The sequence below is a fragment of the Chinchilla lanigera genome, unplaced genomic scaffold (genome assembly GCF_000276665.1).
Source record: "Chinchilla lanigera isolate Chin_1 unplaced genomic scaffold, ChiLan1.0 scaffold00069, whole genome shotgun sequence".
Lineage (NCBI taxonomy): Eukaryota > Metazoa > Chordata > Mammalia > Rodentia > Chinchillidae > Chinchilla > Chinchilla lanigera.
In genome coordinates this window covers 5,880,939-5,898,087 of record NW_004955470.1, presented here as the reverse complement: position 1 = coordinate 5,898,087, position 17,149 = coordinate 5,880,939, and the positions used below count along the sequence as shown (strand labels likewise).

Below are 17,149 nucleotides of genomic sequence, written 5' to 3'. Positions count from 1 at the left end.
TCCAAAGTGTTGTACTGAAGGACATTCCCACCAGCAGTGGAGGAGAATTTCCATTGTTCCCCATCCTCACCAGCCATTTGTCATTGGGGTGTTACAAGATATATGGGTCTTAAGTTTTCTGTTTTGTACTGTCTTGGTCTAGTTTTGATATTTTGGTAATGCTGGCCTTATAAAATAAATTGGGACGTAGCCCTAGCTTGTCTCTTTTCCTAAAGATGATTTGTGAAAATTGACATTAATTCATCTCTGGAGGAATTTTCCAGTGAAACTATGCAGGCTTGGAAATTTTTAAAACTTACAAATTCTATCTCCTTAATTGTTTTATAGCTACTCAGACTATCTGTTTGATACTGGCTAAGTTGTAGTAGTATGTGCTCTTCAAGTAATCATTCTGTCCATGTTTATGCGTGTAGATTTATCCCCAATATCCCTGTATTGTCCTTTTGATGCCTGCAGAAGCTGGAGTGATAGCCTGTATTGCATTTCTGGTGCTCATCATTTGCCTGCCTACTCTTTCCTTCCTTCTTTTTTATCAGTCTTATTAGAAGTTTATCAGCTCAGTTTTTTGGACTAGCTTTTAGGTTCACTGATATTCTTTATACAGTAGTGCCTTGGTTCGCGAACTTAATTCTTTCATGATTCTGGTCACAGAATTCATTCCACAAATTAAGTTTGTGAACCTTAGTACCACTGTATAACTTTTCAACTTCACTGACTTTTTATCTTTTTTTTTTTTTTTTTCTTTCTTTGGGTACATACTTTGCTCTTTTTCTCATTTGTCAAAAAAGTTTAGATTACTGATTGGAAACGTGTCCTCTTTTACAGTGTAAGCATTTAATGCTATACATTTCATTCTCAATGTTACTATCACTTTATCTCACAAATTTGGACCTGTTGTGTTTTTACTGCCAGTCAGTTTAATGAGACTTCTTTGATTCATGGATTATGTATAAGTGTACTGTTTGCTTTGCAAGTGTTCAGAAAACTTCTTTAATCTTACTTTTATTAGTTTCTAGTTTCCTGCCATGATGATTAAATAACATATTTTGTATGATTTCACTTGATAGAAATTTGTTGAGGATTTTTTGAGGTTGCACTGGTGTATGTTTTATAAGCACTTGAAAGAATGTGAATTCTGCTGGGTTTTGGGAGGAGTGTTGTATAAATATTAATTATGTCATGTTTGATGTTTTGAGTCTTCTTATATTTTCTGACTTTCTATTTACTCTGTCAATTGCTGAGAGAATAATAATTGTGGATTTATTTCTTCTTTCCATTCTACCAGTTTTTTCACTTCATGTATTTTTCAGCTCTGTTATTTAGTACATATGCACTCAGGATTGCTATGTCTTGGTAGTGTGACTCTTTTATCATTTTGTAATGTCTGAGTCTAGCTCTGGTCATTTTCTTTCCTCTGAACTTTACTTTTTGGGATATCAGTAGAGATACTCTTGCTTTCTTTTGAATAATGCTTGCATATTATAACTTTTTTTGTTCTTTTACTTTCAAAGTACCCATGTTGTTATATTTGAAGTAAGTTTCTTATAGACAGCACATATTCATCATATCTTTATCCACTCTGCCAATTTCTGGGTTTTTTGTTTTTTTGGTTTTATTTTTTGGGTTTTTTTTTTTTCTGGTACCGGGAATCAAACTCACAACCTCACACTTGCCAGGCAGGCACTGTGCCACTGAGCTAAATCCCCAGCCCCCACTCTGCCAATTTCTGCTGATATATTTAGACCATTTACATTTAGTTCAATTTTTGGTATCTTAAGGGCCAAGTCTGCCACTTTGGTTTCTTGTTCTGTTTTGCTTTCTGTTTGTTCTTTTTGTTTTTTCATTTGCATTATATTGACTGTTTTCCTGTGGATTCCTTTAACATTTTGAAGAATTCCATTTTGATTTATCAATAATGTTTTTGTATGTCTTCCTTTGTATAGCTTTTGTAGGTATCACATTACACAGAAAAACATTAACAATTCACTGGTGGTTATTTTGTAAATTTTCTCCTTTAAGTTCTTGTAATTACGTCCATCACAGATGTGATAACAGGAGATAATATGGAATTTAATTTTCTATCTTCTCAAGTGAACAACCTGAATCTTATTCTGTATCTTATTCATCTTCGTGTCCCTAGTGCATAACATGGCTGTACGGCTTCTGATAAGAAATACTAATCTTCCTACCACCTCATCCGTACTCTGCCTTTATCTTCACTCCACCTCCTTCTTCTTTCCTGTGACAAGAGGATGCTGCCCTGCTCATGTTAAAAGTCTCTTCCAGTTATTTGGGGATCTGTTCTTGTCGTTCCTTTATGCTCTCCCCCTCCACCAGAACTACGTCTCCCAAACCACCAGTGATCTCCACAGACCCAGTGGTCCCAGCTCTTTCCAGCCCCTTGTCTTAACAGACTGATAGCACTGAAAACACCTGCTCACACCACCCTTAGAGGAGTCTTAACGTCCCGCTCTCCTGGTCTGTTTCCTGCCCGTCTGGCTACTTCTCAGGGTCCTTTGCTGAGTGCCCCATCTCTACTCACTCTTGACTATTGAAACCTTTCAATTTTCATCCCTGCCTTTTTTCCTCCAATTCCACTCTTTCTGGGTGATCTCATTCCTTCTGCTGACCTTCAATTTTTATATACTGGCAATTCCTGGAGTTGTAGCCTCAACTCAGAACTCTCTTCTGAACCACAGACCTACTTGACTTTTCACTCCAGTCTGTGCCAAACTGAACTTCTGCTCCTTCCTTGCCACCCCCTCTACCCAAGCACACAAATATGTTCCTCTTGTGATTATTCCCATTTCTAAAGCTAGAACAGATGCCCAACTGTTCAGACCCAGAAACATGGGACTCATCCTTGACAACTCCCTGTTCCCCTCTCAGATATTCATTTCAACTCTACATACTAGTAATTCAACCTCCAAAATTAAATATTTGTTCATCTACCTCTTTCTATCCTAAGTAGCTTAAATGAGTCTAGGATAAACCATGTTGCTGTTGCCTACCCTGCATAAGACAGTTTTCTTTCAGTAACCTTTTAAAAAATGTGAATCAAATCAAGTCAATCCTTAGTCTATACTCCTAAGTGGCTTTCCCCACTGCACCTGAAATAAAATGCAGGTCCCACAGTGAGGCCATCACTACCAGGCACAGTCTGGTTTTGTCCAAGTCTTCCCTTCTCTTTGAGTTCATTCACAGCTCATCAGCCACGTGGGACTTCATTGGATCTTCTACCAAGCCAAGCTCAGCTGCCTTTGGGCTCTCATGGGCCCTCGCTGCCTTGGTTTTTGCTGGGTTAACATCTGCTCATCTTGGAGAGCGGTGTAATTGTACATCTCAGGGAGCCCTCCTCCTTACCTAAGTGAGATTCCTGGTCCATCCTCCTCACAGTAGCTTTAACCTTTCTCCTAGATCTCATAGTTTTAGTTGTATATACTAGTATAAGCTTATCTTTATAATATCTCCTTTCAATGAAGCTGGGTGTTTCTTGAAGACAGAGACCTTGGCACAAGAGAAATGCTAGGGCTCAGAGCAGCCTCACCTACAGTCCTGACATCTTGATGGATCTGTGAATAAGTGCACAGTGCAGCATTGGATTGGAAGTATTTCCTGCTCTCCAGAGTGAAGCATCAAAGATGACCTTTGCCCTACCATTATTTCTTTCACTGAACATTATGCCTTTTCAAATCAGTCTTACCCAAATACCAAAGGACAGAAAGGGCAAAAGTGTAAGATCCAAGATCATAAACCAGCTATAGATGAGTCCGCAAGTATACGATTAACTGAGGAAAAAAGATCTATCCAATCTCCACGGAAATGCCTATAGCTGCTCCTTATATATGCTCACATCAAGCCATGTTAAGGTTCTAATTTACAAGTTATCTCAGGTAGAAGTCTCCAAAGCCAAGAGATGGGCAGCTCCCCTGTCTTCCCTTTCAAAAACGAATAGAATTTTGACTGTTGCCTCTCAGAGCTGGGACTGTGACAATATCTACTTAAGAGAGTTTGCAGATGTCACTGAAATGGAATGATTGCCTCCACAGTTCTTATACTTGATGAGGTTCAAGCTGGACATAGCACAAAAAATTTGCGATCACTTTTCTTTTGAGTGAATGGGGGCTATGAGACAAATGTAGCAGATTTGTTGGATCTCTTTTCCTTAACTCTTGGTTTCACAATTTCAAAGGCCAGTGGTTCCATGGAAGCATGTGTTGGAATTGGAACATTTAAGGCAAAAAATGATGCCTGAAGTCACTCAACCTTAAAGGAACTTCTTAACGGATTTGGAGTGGGGGGAGATGAAGTGTACTGTATGCCTTCCCATTTGGTCAAAAAGATGAGCTCTGCCTCTCAAGCCAGAGAAGGATTGCCAGTTGGGAGGTTAGATACAGCCAGTTCCTAGATGGGATCATTATGGCTGAGGCACGAGGAAGGAGATGCAGGATTAGGACCTAAAGCAGCAGCAGCCGAGATCGTGTCCACTGCCGGCGATGCTTCCAAGATAACCAACGCAGCAAGGGTCAGGGAGAACAAGGGAACGGGCACCCAAAAATTGAATGGCCACAGCCTGCCTGCAGCTTCCGGTAATCCCTTTACCCACACATACTGGGCATTCTTTTCATTTTATTTACATAAATGCATTTATCTTTTTAAACGAGCGTGGTTTATCCACTTAAAAATTATCTTAATTTCACCGGCAGTGACCATTGGGTATACTCTGTGGAGGGAAATTTCCCTATTGGCCTAATTTACTTCTTGTACTATGAAGGTTACCTTTTAACCCCCAATCAATGTTTAGAGAGCATACGATTCATTCAATAGCTCTCTGGGTCATTAACACAAATCTGCACACTAAAGAGCCCATTATTTTCTTATCTATAATGCATAGAGTGATAATCACATCTGTCAAAAAGAATCGAAAGCCTTACTGCATCAAGATGTCAAGACTGTAGGTCAGGCTGCTCTGAGCCCTAAACTGCAGTTCTGGTTGTATTTTGCTTCTCTGATATTCTTAAGAAGGGGCCGAACAAACTTCCCATCTCAGTTCTCTGTCCCCTACCAGAGAGCTGCCGGCTGACTCATACCAGCTCTTGGGTGTGCTATTCAAAACAGATTACTAGGTGTAGTGCGAGTGCTTCATTTTTTTCCCCTTGTTCCATTTTAATGTGACAATTGCATAACAGAAAGCAGAGCTTTTAAAACTGAACCTCTAAAGCCCCCGACAGTGTCTGTCAATCACTGACCACACGAATTAGCTGAATGCAACGCAGGCGTGGAATAAAAACATAGGCGGTTTTTGCAGCCCACATCTACTTTCCTAGGTGCATTCTTCTTCTCAGGATCAGCATGGTTGATGCTGAAGTTCTTGGCCTGTGAAAATTTATTACCCACAGAGTCGATCTGCATTCAGGCAGCCAAGCCTGAATAAATAGAGTCATTGTGCTTGTCTGGGATTTGTGGCCGGAGTTCATCCCGTCAGCATGACATTCACATCCCAGGAGATTCATAAAAGCCAACACCCTGGTATGCGCGCTTGAATCCTGCCAAAATTGTGCAGAATTATATAAACAGAAGTTGAAGCAGTAATCAGGACCAGGTTTGGGGGGCAAGGCTTCAAAAATCAAGTTTCTCCTCCATGAGAAATGAACTGTGCCGTTGACATTATTTGTAGCCAAACAAGACTTAGACAGTTTTTACATAAAGTATTCCGAGAATAGTCTTGAATACCTACTAAGCACCAAACACCCGTGCAAGATGCTGGCTTGTTGGTCTGGAATGATTTTCACATTAGTAATATATTTTATGATAATTTAACCACAAAAATTTTAAGTACATATTCAATGCCAAAAAATGCTTTGCTGTAAATATATATGTTTGCTGTAAATGCTTTGCTGTAAAAGTATATATTCCTTATAGTAAACCTAGTGGCAACACTGGGAAGAAAAGAAGAGTAGTATATGTTTGTTTTTGTTTTTAGTCTTGCATTAATCTTATACCCAACTAGATACTCAGTTTGATCTACTGATGAATTGGTTTCTTTTTAATATGGAAATAGAAGAATAACCATAACTGGAAGGTCTTTGTTATCTGTGTAGGAAGCGATCACACATTTGAACCTTCATTCACAATTCAGGAAATTTGAATGGTTAGCAGGAGGGTTTACTTGTTTAACAGACCTAGAGCTTAGTTGAGTAACTGTGTTTTATAAATAAAATTTTACTGTCACCAGAAAGCAAATGAACATTCATTACATCAAGCCACTCTACATAAATATGTGTAATAAGCACAAGCATAAATTCATATATACACCCAAAAATTGTATTTTTATGTTAGTTGGTTGTAGTTTCCAAACTTGAAATGGTCAGCCACCTTAAATATCACTGAGCACAGAAGTACAAAGACCTGTAAACAATGTTTCCTAGAATATATTTTGAAACCCCCTCCTAGAGACCTGATTGAGGTATACGTAAGTTTATTCATGTCTGCCTGGGCCATGAGACCTGCCTAATTTCTGCCTGAGGACCCTGGATGAAAATCTATAAAATGAGAAAACTATATAAAAATTAAAAGATGATCCAGTAAATTTGAACGAACATAAATTAACACCAAAAAATGAGGAACGGTGGTCTTGGCGTGTTGCAGAATCCATAGCAGAAGCTACATTTTTTTGAAACTAAGCCAGCATTTTGTTAATGGAGGATATCAACGACGCCCACCCAGACTCTTCCAGAGAGGAGGGAGGGGCCGGGTATCGATGGTCAAAAGCACGGGCTTCTTCAACACAGCTTCCCACAGGGGCTGCAGGTTGGCAGAGGAAGTGGGATTTTCCCTCCAGAGCACGTTCTGGTTTAACTCGGAGGCACAGCTCTTTATCCCGTGACTGTGATGGGATTCGTGTCTTCAATAATAGCTTGTTGAGAAGCGTCACCACTGAAGAGGGGCTGCTCCTCGGAGTATTTGCTATCACTCCTCTCCAGGCGTGGGTGGCATCCTACAATCAAGGGTCTTCCTGCAGTCATCCAGGTGCCTGGTCCAGATATGCAGTTGGAAAGTTTCATTTTTACTGTTTTCCCAAATCTTCTCTAAGTGGGGCTGTTTATCTCCTAAGCACAGTTTTTCTCGGGAGGCTCCCTTAGCCCATTGCTTCCATGTGGAGAAAACTGAATCCGGGTCAGTCAAGGCCTCCTGGCACTTCCCAGCCCCCTCCTGTCCCTGTCTGCAGCCAACAGGTCATGCTGAGAGAAACAAGACCATTTTTAAGAAGCATATCAGACAGTTGCGAAAATGTCAGACTACAGACACTGTCGTCTCCACACTTGAGAAGTGCCAGGTCTGATTCAACAACAGGTCTCTGGGTGCCTCTTCCTTCAACCTTGACTTTGTTCTTAAAAGTCCAAGGCTGTTTATGAAGCGTGGAGGGTATGGCATGCGGCGTGAGATAACACTTTCACAGATGAACTTCTAAGCAGCGTTCATTTGAGAAGTAAAAATCCTAACCCCAATAATAACAGAGGTTCCACTGTCTCTGGTATAATTGGTTTGCAGAGTACAATTAGGAGACTCTTTCCTAACCATTACAAACCTATTTTTACCCTGAACCATTGCTATTTTGCCTGAAAAGGTTTAAATGACATAAAAAGCCAGACTTAGGTTGAGTGTTCCAGTACAGGCTTTTTTAACAAAACTACGGAAGCATAGATGTTACTTTCATTGTATCTTTATACAAAAACAACGTCATCTGCACTAAATAGTGTGGGCACTGGCTGCATTCATAATCATCAACCGCCCGCAAAGGCCCAGTAGAAAATGTTGGGAATTCTACCAAATCATCAGTTCTACCAAAGGACTTTTTTCCTAAAAGCTCCACAGAGCTTTGGCAAACTCCACAAACTGGGAAATGACTAATCCTAGAATCCACCTGCTGGGCCAAAGATGACAGTCAAGAAGTTGATTTCTAGAAGCGGATAGAAGAGTGGTTAGCAGAGCCTGATTACAGAGGTGGGAAAGATTTGGAGGAGCGGGAGAAAAGAGGCTGGTCTGCAGGTATAAGTGCAGTTAGACAGGAGGAATAACTTCTCATGTACTATAGCTCCAAAGGGTCACTGTAGCTCACAACAAATCATTGCATGTTTCAAAAGTGTTGGTAAAAAAAAAAAAAAAAAAATGATAGTAAAGAGACTTTTAATGTTTCAAACACACACGAGAAAGATAAATGTTTGAGGTGATGGAAATGCCAACTACAATCTGATCAGTACACATACATGTACATACATATCAGAGTATCATGCTGCTCCCCATAAATGTGCGTGATTATTGAGTATCAATTAAAAATTGTAAATAGATGTTAAGATGGGAGTCATTGCTGTGGAAGGCCCGCTTGGGCCTTCCACGGGGTCTGGCGGCATTAAAATTGCCCTGGCAGATGAGTTCCACAGAACAGGCAGGTTACCAAAGGCCAGACGAGCAGGCCATCACATCAGGGTGGAAACCACGGGACTTAGTCACTGCGGGCATCTGGCAGTGAGACTGGGGCGTGATCCAGGGACTCCTGCACACGTGTGTCTTCATGTGTTAGGATACCGGCTCTGTTACCCAAACAGCCGAAAGGACCAGCTAACCTGGACTGGCCAAGAACTACATTGGCATCACCTTTATGCAAAGCTTCAACACTAGGGATGTGCTCATCCTCTACACCATCACAGTGTTGAGTCTAACCAAGCTAGAACTGTCGAGGAGGTTACCAAAGGTGATTCTTAGAGAACTGAGCATTTATTATCAGTGATTTATTTTGTTTCTTTGCCCTAAAAGTGTATGCCACAGACTCCTTATGAAACAGACTTGTCCGTCCCATTAAAACCTAGAGGCCAAGGAGCCATACAGAAGATAAATTAACACCAGTCTTTGACTGGTGGTCCAGTGTCACCATCCCTACTCCAGATTTAACCTTCCACTCCCAAGAACCAGGAATCTCAGGTGCACATGCTACTTACACATCCTAGAAGCTCAGCTGGCGTTAAGCATGAGGGCTACTCTTGAATGTTTGCTATTACTTGGAAATTATAAGTCTATACCCAAATGTATGCATGTACCTCCTTCTTCCCTCTCTCCTTCCAAAAAGCACCAGTTGCCTTGCCAGGGCGCTGTCGCAGATTGCAAACCTTTCTGCCACCCACATGAGAGCTCTGCGCAATTCTGAGGCAGGTGAGCTGCAGATGCGCCTGTGACTTTGCCTGTGACTCCTCAGTGGTCTTTGCCCTACCCAGACATGAGCCCAAGGCGCTTCCTTCCCGTAAACAGTCCTGATGAGGTCATTCTCCAGGTAAAAGATATTCTTCCCTGGGGGGTTGTGGAAGTCTTTGAAATTAATAATGTACTTCTGCCTGCCAATCTCGTGAGGAAAAGAGATCAGTCCCAGAAGCCTAAGCCTTCCCACCCCTCGGCAAACACCTCAGGGATGACTCCACAATTCCTCCATGTTGACAGCTACCCGGTCCCCTGCTTACTGAGCCTGGCAGGACTCAGATCGCATTGGGTCCCCTTCCCTTTCCCCTCCAGCCGGAGTCCACCATGAGGCCCAGCAGGATGGGACTGGTCGGTGGAGCCTTCCCTGGCCTGGTCCCATTGTTTATGGCTCTGCTTTCCGAAGTCTGGGGATGGTGACCACGTTTGGTCTCCTCTGCTGTTCTGTATTAGCTGGCTTTGGGGTGAGCTTTCTTTTTAATTTTTTTATTATTTTGGAGACAGGGTCTTGCTATGTAGTTCAGGATGGCCTTGAACCCATGATATAACCCAAGCTGGCCTTGAACTCCTGCCTCAGCCTCCCAAGTGCTGGGATTACAGGTGTGCTCTACCACACCCAGATCATTTGAAGAGGCTTCTAAAGGGAGGGGTTTAAGACAATTGCATTTCTTTTGGAAGGGACCCCTTTGGTCTGATAAGGGAACTTCAGGGAGCCCCTCTCTGTACCTGAGGTGGGAAGGAACAGGGGAAGGTGAAGATTCCCAAGCCTGCGGAGGCTGACCAGCCTCGTTTTATCCCAGTGCTCAGCGTGTCAGAGGTACAACTTTGAGGCATTGTTTCTGAGCCCAAACACCTCCTCTGTCCCAGGCATTCCATGGTGGCAGAAGCCCCTCGGGGCTGGAAGAGCTGGAGCTTTGAAGCAGAGATGGCCACAACGTGGATGTCCCAAGTAGTTCATGGTGTATCGCTAGAGGGTGGCATGCCCTTGAAATGCTCAGCAAACGCAACTGTTCTCTCTTCATCCCACTCAGATGATTAGGATCTTCACTGACAATCAGACCTCAACCAGGGTCCCCAAATCAGTCACTTGGTAACAGGGTCCAATTTAGGAGATAACACTCTCTAGACAAACCTTACATGTTAATCAGCATTTCCTGTAGGATAAGTCCTTAATAAATTATCCAGTTCCTAAACAGGTCTAAGGAATCTAGTGTGGGTAAGGAAAACTAGTCAAACTTCCTTCAAAGAGGAAAGTATGCCTTAGTTTTTAACAAAGATAAAATAGAGCAAAAGTAATATCAAACCCTGGGAAAAATGTGTTTCAGCAAACATCTGAGATGAGAGCTAGTAGCAAATTGCAGTATTTGTCATCTGCAGAACTTTCCCAGTCACATTGTGTAAGCACTGTCAGGGGTGGGGAAACGCTTGCTGATAGAGAAAGACCTCTGCCTTCAGTGATCTTCTGAGGCAGGTGAGGAGCCAAAACTAGAATTGTTACGCAGTAGGCAGCAAGCCCCCAAGGATGAGCAGAACCCCGGGCTAACCTGTGTTGCAGAGCTAGAAATTGGGAAGAAGATCAACAGAAGTTCAGAGCTCGAGGAACCGTTCGTAAAAGGAGGAGCCAGACCTGTGATCATAGGCTCATCCTAAGTAGAGGGAGGAGAAGTTGGGAAGAGCCAGAAACCTTGTAAGCATTGGTCTGACAGCAAGACACCAAAAACTGAAGCAAGTTGTCCTCTGCTGACCCCTTCTGCTCTTTGCTTCTTTATTGACAAGTTCCTCCGCCCTGAAACTCTGCCTTCTCCTTATGATCTTACTCAATGCGGGCTTTATAAATAGCGAGCAACACTTGCACAGAGCAGGCTTTATTAGAACGGCCAGACAGCCCAGGGTGCCCAGAGAAACCAGGTTTTCCCTTCCTGTCTCCGACTCCCATCTGGTTAGCATCTCCTTTCACTCTCAAATATGTCCTTACTTAGATGATAAATTATATTGTCACTGCTGACTCTGCCTGACCCCTGCAGAGAACAGGATGCAGTCAAAGTCTACTGAACAGAATTCTTGAGAGCATTTCTAGGAATCTGAAAATGCAAAGTACCTCTAATTACAGATGGAAAAATAAAGAGGAGGAAGCATTTTTCCTTTGTCCGCCAAATATTAAAAGTGTTGTGAAGTACTAAATGAAACTATACAACATAAAAAGTTAAGAGATGCATCAACCAGACTGAAATGAAAAACAATGGCATAAAAGTGATAATAATGAAGCATAGCATTTGCTAATGGATGGAGGAGGATATTAAACAAGGGAAAAAAATAGTAAATGCAAGTCTCAGTTTAACAAAGAAGAGCAAGCAAAAGGTAAGGTCCTTAACAGTAAACATATATGACTGGATTCAGATTTCACAGCATGCTTCAGTTTACAGCAGAACATGAATGAACTAAGATTAGCTGAGGTGAGTCCTCACTGTATGACAGTAGAATTTTGTTTTTACTGTACAATAGTATGAAAGCCACATACATTCGGTAAAAACTGTACTTCATGTTTTGAAGTGTGGCCATGGTCCACTCCTCTCTCAGGATGCTGGGCAGCAAAGCTGCAGCCAGCTGGAGCCCCCACTTGCCATAGGGCTACAGAGGGAAACCAACAGCAGTCCACAGCGACAGTGCTGCTAGGCTCTGCTGTCCCTCAGGTCAAGGGTACTAAGTGTATTCTTGACGTAGGACATTTTCAATTTAAGATGGATTTCTTGTGCCAGATGTGGCGATGCGCACCTGTAATTCCAGCACTCTAGGAAGCTGAGACTGGAGGATCACGCGTTCAAGCCCATCCTGGGCAACTTAACGACTTAGTGAGACCCTGTCTCAAATAAAGGGGATGAGGATGTAGCTTAGTGAGAAGTGCTGTGTTCAGTCCCCAACCTTGAAAAAAAATTCATGAAAAGGATGGGTTTATGAAGACATAACATCTGGCAAAATATGTATAAACCAGCATACCACCAGTAAAACCATGTGATTAAAATCACTGCTACAGAACTACCTTCTTTATCATCAGTGCAGTCGACCAAAGACTGTTGTCTGTAAGCATGGGGGTTAGCCACATCTGGAGCAAAAACAAGACCTATTCCAACCAGGTGAATCCTTCTTCTCTTAGAACAGTAGCAAAATGTAGATGCAGAAACCTCCAGTCATATAGATCCTTTAATGGCTTTATTGTTGACTTTTACTTCATTGGCATTTTACAGCTTCAGTTCCATGTCTCCAACTGTCATCTCCCTGTCTGCACTTGAATACCCCGTAGGCAACCGCAGCTGCACACACCCAAAGCTGACCTGCCTGTCCCTCACCCTGCTCCGTCCCTGTCCCCACTGCTCACTGAGCTGCACTCCAAGGATCTCTTGCTTCCAGCCTTTGCTCTCGGACTCTTCTCGGTGTGGAGCCTGTCCTCCCTTACCCAGCCCCATCTCTCTGATTCCCCATAACTCATCTTTCTTCTCAGGCTCTAAGCAAGGGACAGCACAGACTTTTGTCTATTTTGACCATCCCCTAAGCCAAGCACAGAGCCTGCACATAGTAGGTTCCAAGTCCAGTGCCTGCACATAGTGGATTGTTCTGAGGGACCGCTATACTCATCCAGCTGTTAGTTCTCTTTCTATCAAGTAAAAAGCTGGACCACTCTGGGGTACCTGTGAATTTCAGCATCTTCCTTTTGTTTTACTTCCCGCTCCAGTCATATCCATGAGCTTGTTCCGTGCTTGACCCAGTTACCGTAAGGGCATTTCATTTCCTCTTTGATTTCCCTTCAATAACAGATTGTGACTTGTAATTCATTTAGCATACATTGAAACCTGAATATCTACTGATTATGGTTCCAAGCACCAAGCTTATTACAATAAAGACAGAGAAAAGATGTCATCTCTTGAGGAGAGCCCGGAAAATTACTATTTCTGGCAGAAAATTTGTTTTGTCTCATAGACTTGAGCTTCAGAGTCATTCATGAATGAGTAATGAACTCAAGAAAGATCAATGAAGCATTCTCTTAACCCTCTCAACTGATTTTACTGAGAACTGAGTAACAGGAAAGTTCCAAGGGAGAGATGACGAGGGATTTAGAAAAAGAAATGGCTGCTGTGACATACGACTCTTGAAGGAATGAAATTGGGTGATTCATCTAGTTTACAGTGAGTCATTTCTCAGGCTTCAACCTTGAGTCACCGAAGTTATTTTTTTCTTGGCTATTTAGTTCCAATGTTTATTTCTTTTATTATTTTCCAGCAGTAAAATAAAATAGCATTCAAAAACCAAATTTTTTTAGAAAGAGAAGGCAGAAAAATATCTTGGTGGTCTTTCCTTGGCATCTGACATACAATTTTAATCAAATGCCATAGTTTTTTTTTTTTCTTAAAGGAATTATTTTAAAATGTTTAACATATTTTCATCTGCTTTCTTAGTGGATGACGTATTGTCCTCTATAAAGTTTTTAATGGTGTAGAGGAACTGCAAATTAAATAGCACAGTCAAAATCCGGCATGAAACAAAAAGCAGTGCAGGTACCACACTGCTGAGTGTGTGGTGACACATTGTGTGGCCAGATTGGGGAAGTGGAAAATCACAAAGACTTTGCTTGGTAGCTGGTGGGCAATGGGTCTCTGAGTCCCCATGGAGTTCCTGGTCCCAGCATCGCATGGACCTGACAAAGGAAAGCAGCCCTGAATCCCTTCTCAGAGCCAGCTCGTGTTAGCAATGTCACCAGCATCAGTGCTGCAGAGTTGTTCCGGGTGGCCGCTGTGCCATCCCCTGGGGTACATCATTCCGAGGCCCCACCCCTGGTGGTTGAGCTGCAGAGATTTTGGATTTTGTCCATTTGTTTTGCTTTTGCCTTTTAAATCATTTTCTCGACCAGTCCACATCATATGCACTGTTTCCCTATCATAAAAGTCAGCAGGAAAAATATTTGAAGGCAGCAAAAAGTCAATAGACTCAGCCTGCCCTGGTCTATTTCCATGGCTAGGGGGAAACTCAGATGCCTTGCTGAAGGTTTTTATTGAACTTTTAGTGGAATCTCTTATGAGAGATTATGATTTCTTTTATCACAGGAAGAGCCCGCCTCCCGTGCCTCCTGCTAAGATGATGTAAAGAGCCCATGCTAACAATACGTCCCGCCGTCCTTTGCGGGCATTCTCTTTACTACTGCTGTATTCAACCAGAGTCAAAACCAGAGAGTTAAAGTTCTTTTCAAGTGTCACTACCAAAAGCAAAATCTGTCTTGCTGAGTAAGAGGAGAACCCTTTAGAGGGCAAGCCTGTAAACAACAACGGCCACCTGTCACCTGCTGGGTGCATTCAATGAGTGCACCCCTGGGCTGGCTCTGAGAGAGACACAAGCACTCTGAGGGAACCCTGAGCTACCTGCTCAGCTTCTCTCCCCTTTCCCTCTGCCCCAGGTGTCCTCATCGAGATCTGCAGACCACTCCTTTCCCTCTTGAACTAATTCTGTGACACTGGAGCCTGAACTCACTGGGACTTAGAGAACAGGGACAGGGAATAGGAATGCCTCTGTTGCCCACAGTCTCCCGGACATTGGCTGACTGGCTCCTTCCGTGTCCCATCCAGAGCGGGGAAGGGCAGTTTGGAGACTGAGACACAAGTAGAGGGCTGCACTCAAGCTCCATAATAAATGAGTGCTGAAGCCTATCCCAGAAGTATACTCCTAATCCCAAGTCCACACATTTGACATGGAACAGCGTAGACACCCCACGCAGTTTCATGGGTCCCCCAGTTGAGAACCACTACCAGAGGCTGGGCAGGCCCTTACTTTAGGATTTAGCCCGGTACCATCGATGTGTCTTCTCTCTGACTACATCCCTCCTTGTCTTTAAAAATGCTTACTTGGATGTCCATGGGAAGGATTCCATGGTGCTTCCATTGATTTGACCTTTATTCAGCAGCACTCACTGAGCACCTGCTCACAGTTCCAGGCTCTGCTGGAGGAGCTACAGGTCCCACCTGACTATAAATTAGCGCTCATGCCTGCCCTGCCCCTGCTCCACCTTAATCTTTCCATGTTCGTGTTGTCTCAAATCACCGCTGGCTCTCTACTCTGCTAGAGCCTGAGCTTTTCTACAATAGTGACTCCTCCAACTTTTATTTTCATTCTTCCTGGAGCCCAAGACAATGATCTCCACATAGTAGGAATTCAGTAAATGCTGGACGAGGTGACCAATCCAACAACGTGAAACTGTGAAGAATATATTTGACTCTACAACTGGGATATTGGTTCACTTGCATCATTTTCTAATTTGAACATCCTGTCTGCAAGTTGTGATCAAAGCCTACAGCAGATGTTTAAATCTTTTAAAATGTTATGACACTAAAAGTACGTTGCCTTTATTCCCCTTCAGAATCCTTCCCGTCACTGTGAACATGCCTATCCCATCGTCCTTGCCACTTCCTGAAGCAGTTCTACAAGTCCTCTTTCGTGAGTGTCTTTAGCTGTGCTGTCATGTCTGCCTCAGCATCCTCAATCAGTTCAAAACATTTTCCTTTCATGGTCATTTTGACTTTGGGGAAGAGCCAGAAGTCACACATTACCTAATTTTATTTGACAGAAGTTGTGTAAATATCTTCCATTGATTTAAGACATTGAAACAGCGCAGAAAGACACTTACAAAAGAGGACTTCCAGAACTGCTTCAGGAAATGGCAAAAACAGTGGGATAGCTATATTTGAAGTGAGGGAAATAGTTTGAGAGGGATTCATGGCAGTATGTCTTTTACTTTAATTTTTTAATTTAAACATTCACTATATTTTTGGTTCACACGTGTATCTTCTCTGTTGTACAAATGTGATGAGGGAACAGCCTACAGAGTATTTTGGGGTCCATGGTGAACAGTAGGCTGGACATACATACCTTGCAAGGTGCAGTGGACCATGTGCTTACCCCTTATTTCCTGGAACACCCTGAGGGGACCTCTGTCTTCAGGCTATGCTCTGGCCACCTCTCGGTCGTGGCTTCTGAGACAGAAAACACAGAGTACCCTTGCCTCCCTCACCCCCGAGCACTCGGGGATAGGAGGCAGATGAGTGAGAAGTGCAATAGGCAACAGAAAGGGAATGAGTACAAAACTGGGAGAATATGATGCAGAAGGAGGGAGGATTCTCATTTTCTTTCTTCTTTTAGTTTTTTGTTGGTACAGAAAATTTTAATACACACACAGCTCCACACATCTCATCACTAGAATAAGTGGAAAAATTAAAACAATACTTTTTTGCTCCTTTCACATACAAAAGTGGTGAGAATTGCATAATAACCCTGCAATGAGCTCATCACCTAAATTAACAGGCTTCAACCCAAGGCCCGCTTGTTTCACAAACGTGCCCCCCTCCCACTGTGTCGTTCATTCTACGGCAAGTCCCAACATCACGTAGCACTATCTGTCAATATTTCACCATGATAAATCTTTAAAAGGCGCTTTTTAAAAATTGTCACAATATCATTACTGTGCCTTAAAAAACATCAATAATCTCCTAGTGTCTTCAGATTTCCAGTCTGTGTTCTGTTTCCCAGCTGTGGAGGCATCTTCAATAAATCTCAAAAACAAGTCAAACATTGCATCTTCCTTGGGAAGGAAGAGACACAGGAACCAAAACTGATCTTTTTCTACAGGAAGGAGAAAACAACAGGGAGATAATTTCAGGGAATAAGGACAAAACGGGACCTGGACATTCTTTGGAAACCACGTTCAGGCTCACTAAGGTGGAGTCTGGCACCTGCCGAGGTCTCCCCCTAGCGGTGGGTGGACATTGCCACGGGGTCCCTCAACTCTTCCAGAACCTTGGTTTCATCACAAGACCGGGTCTTACTGCCCCGTACTGCAGGTAGTTTACAACTTGGCCACACGACAAAA

At 42.8% G+C, this 17,149-nt stretch overlaps 1 protein-coding gene across 1 annotated transcript in view; it reads left to right on the top strand.

Annotated features, from left to right (window-relative positions):
- Positions 1-17,149, top strand: part of Aff3 (AF4/FMR2 family, member 3) — a 383,610-nt gene that overhangs the window by 285,674 nt on the left and 80,787 nt on the right. The gene's annotated exons all lie outside the window — the stretch shown is intronic.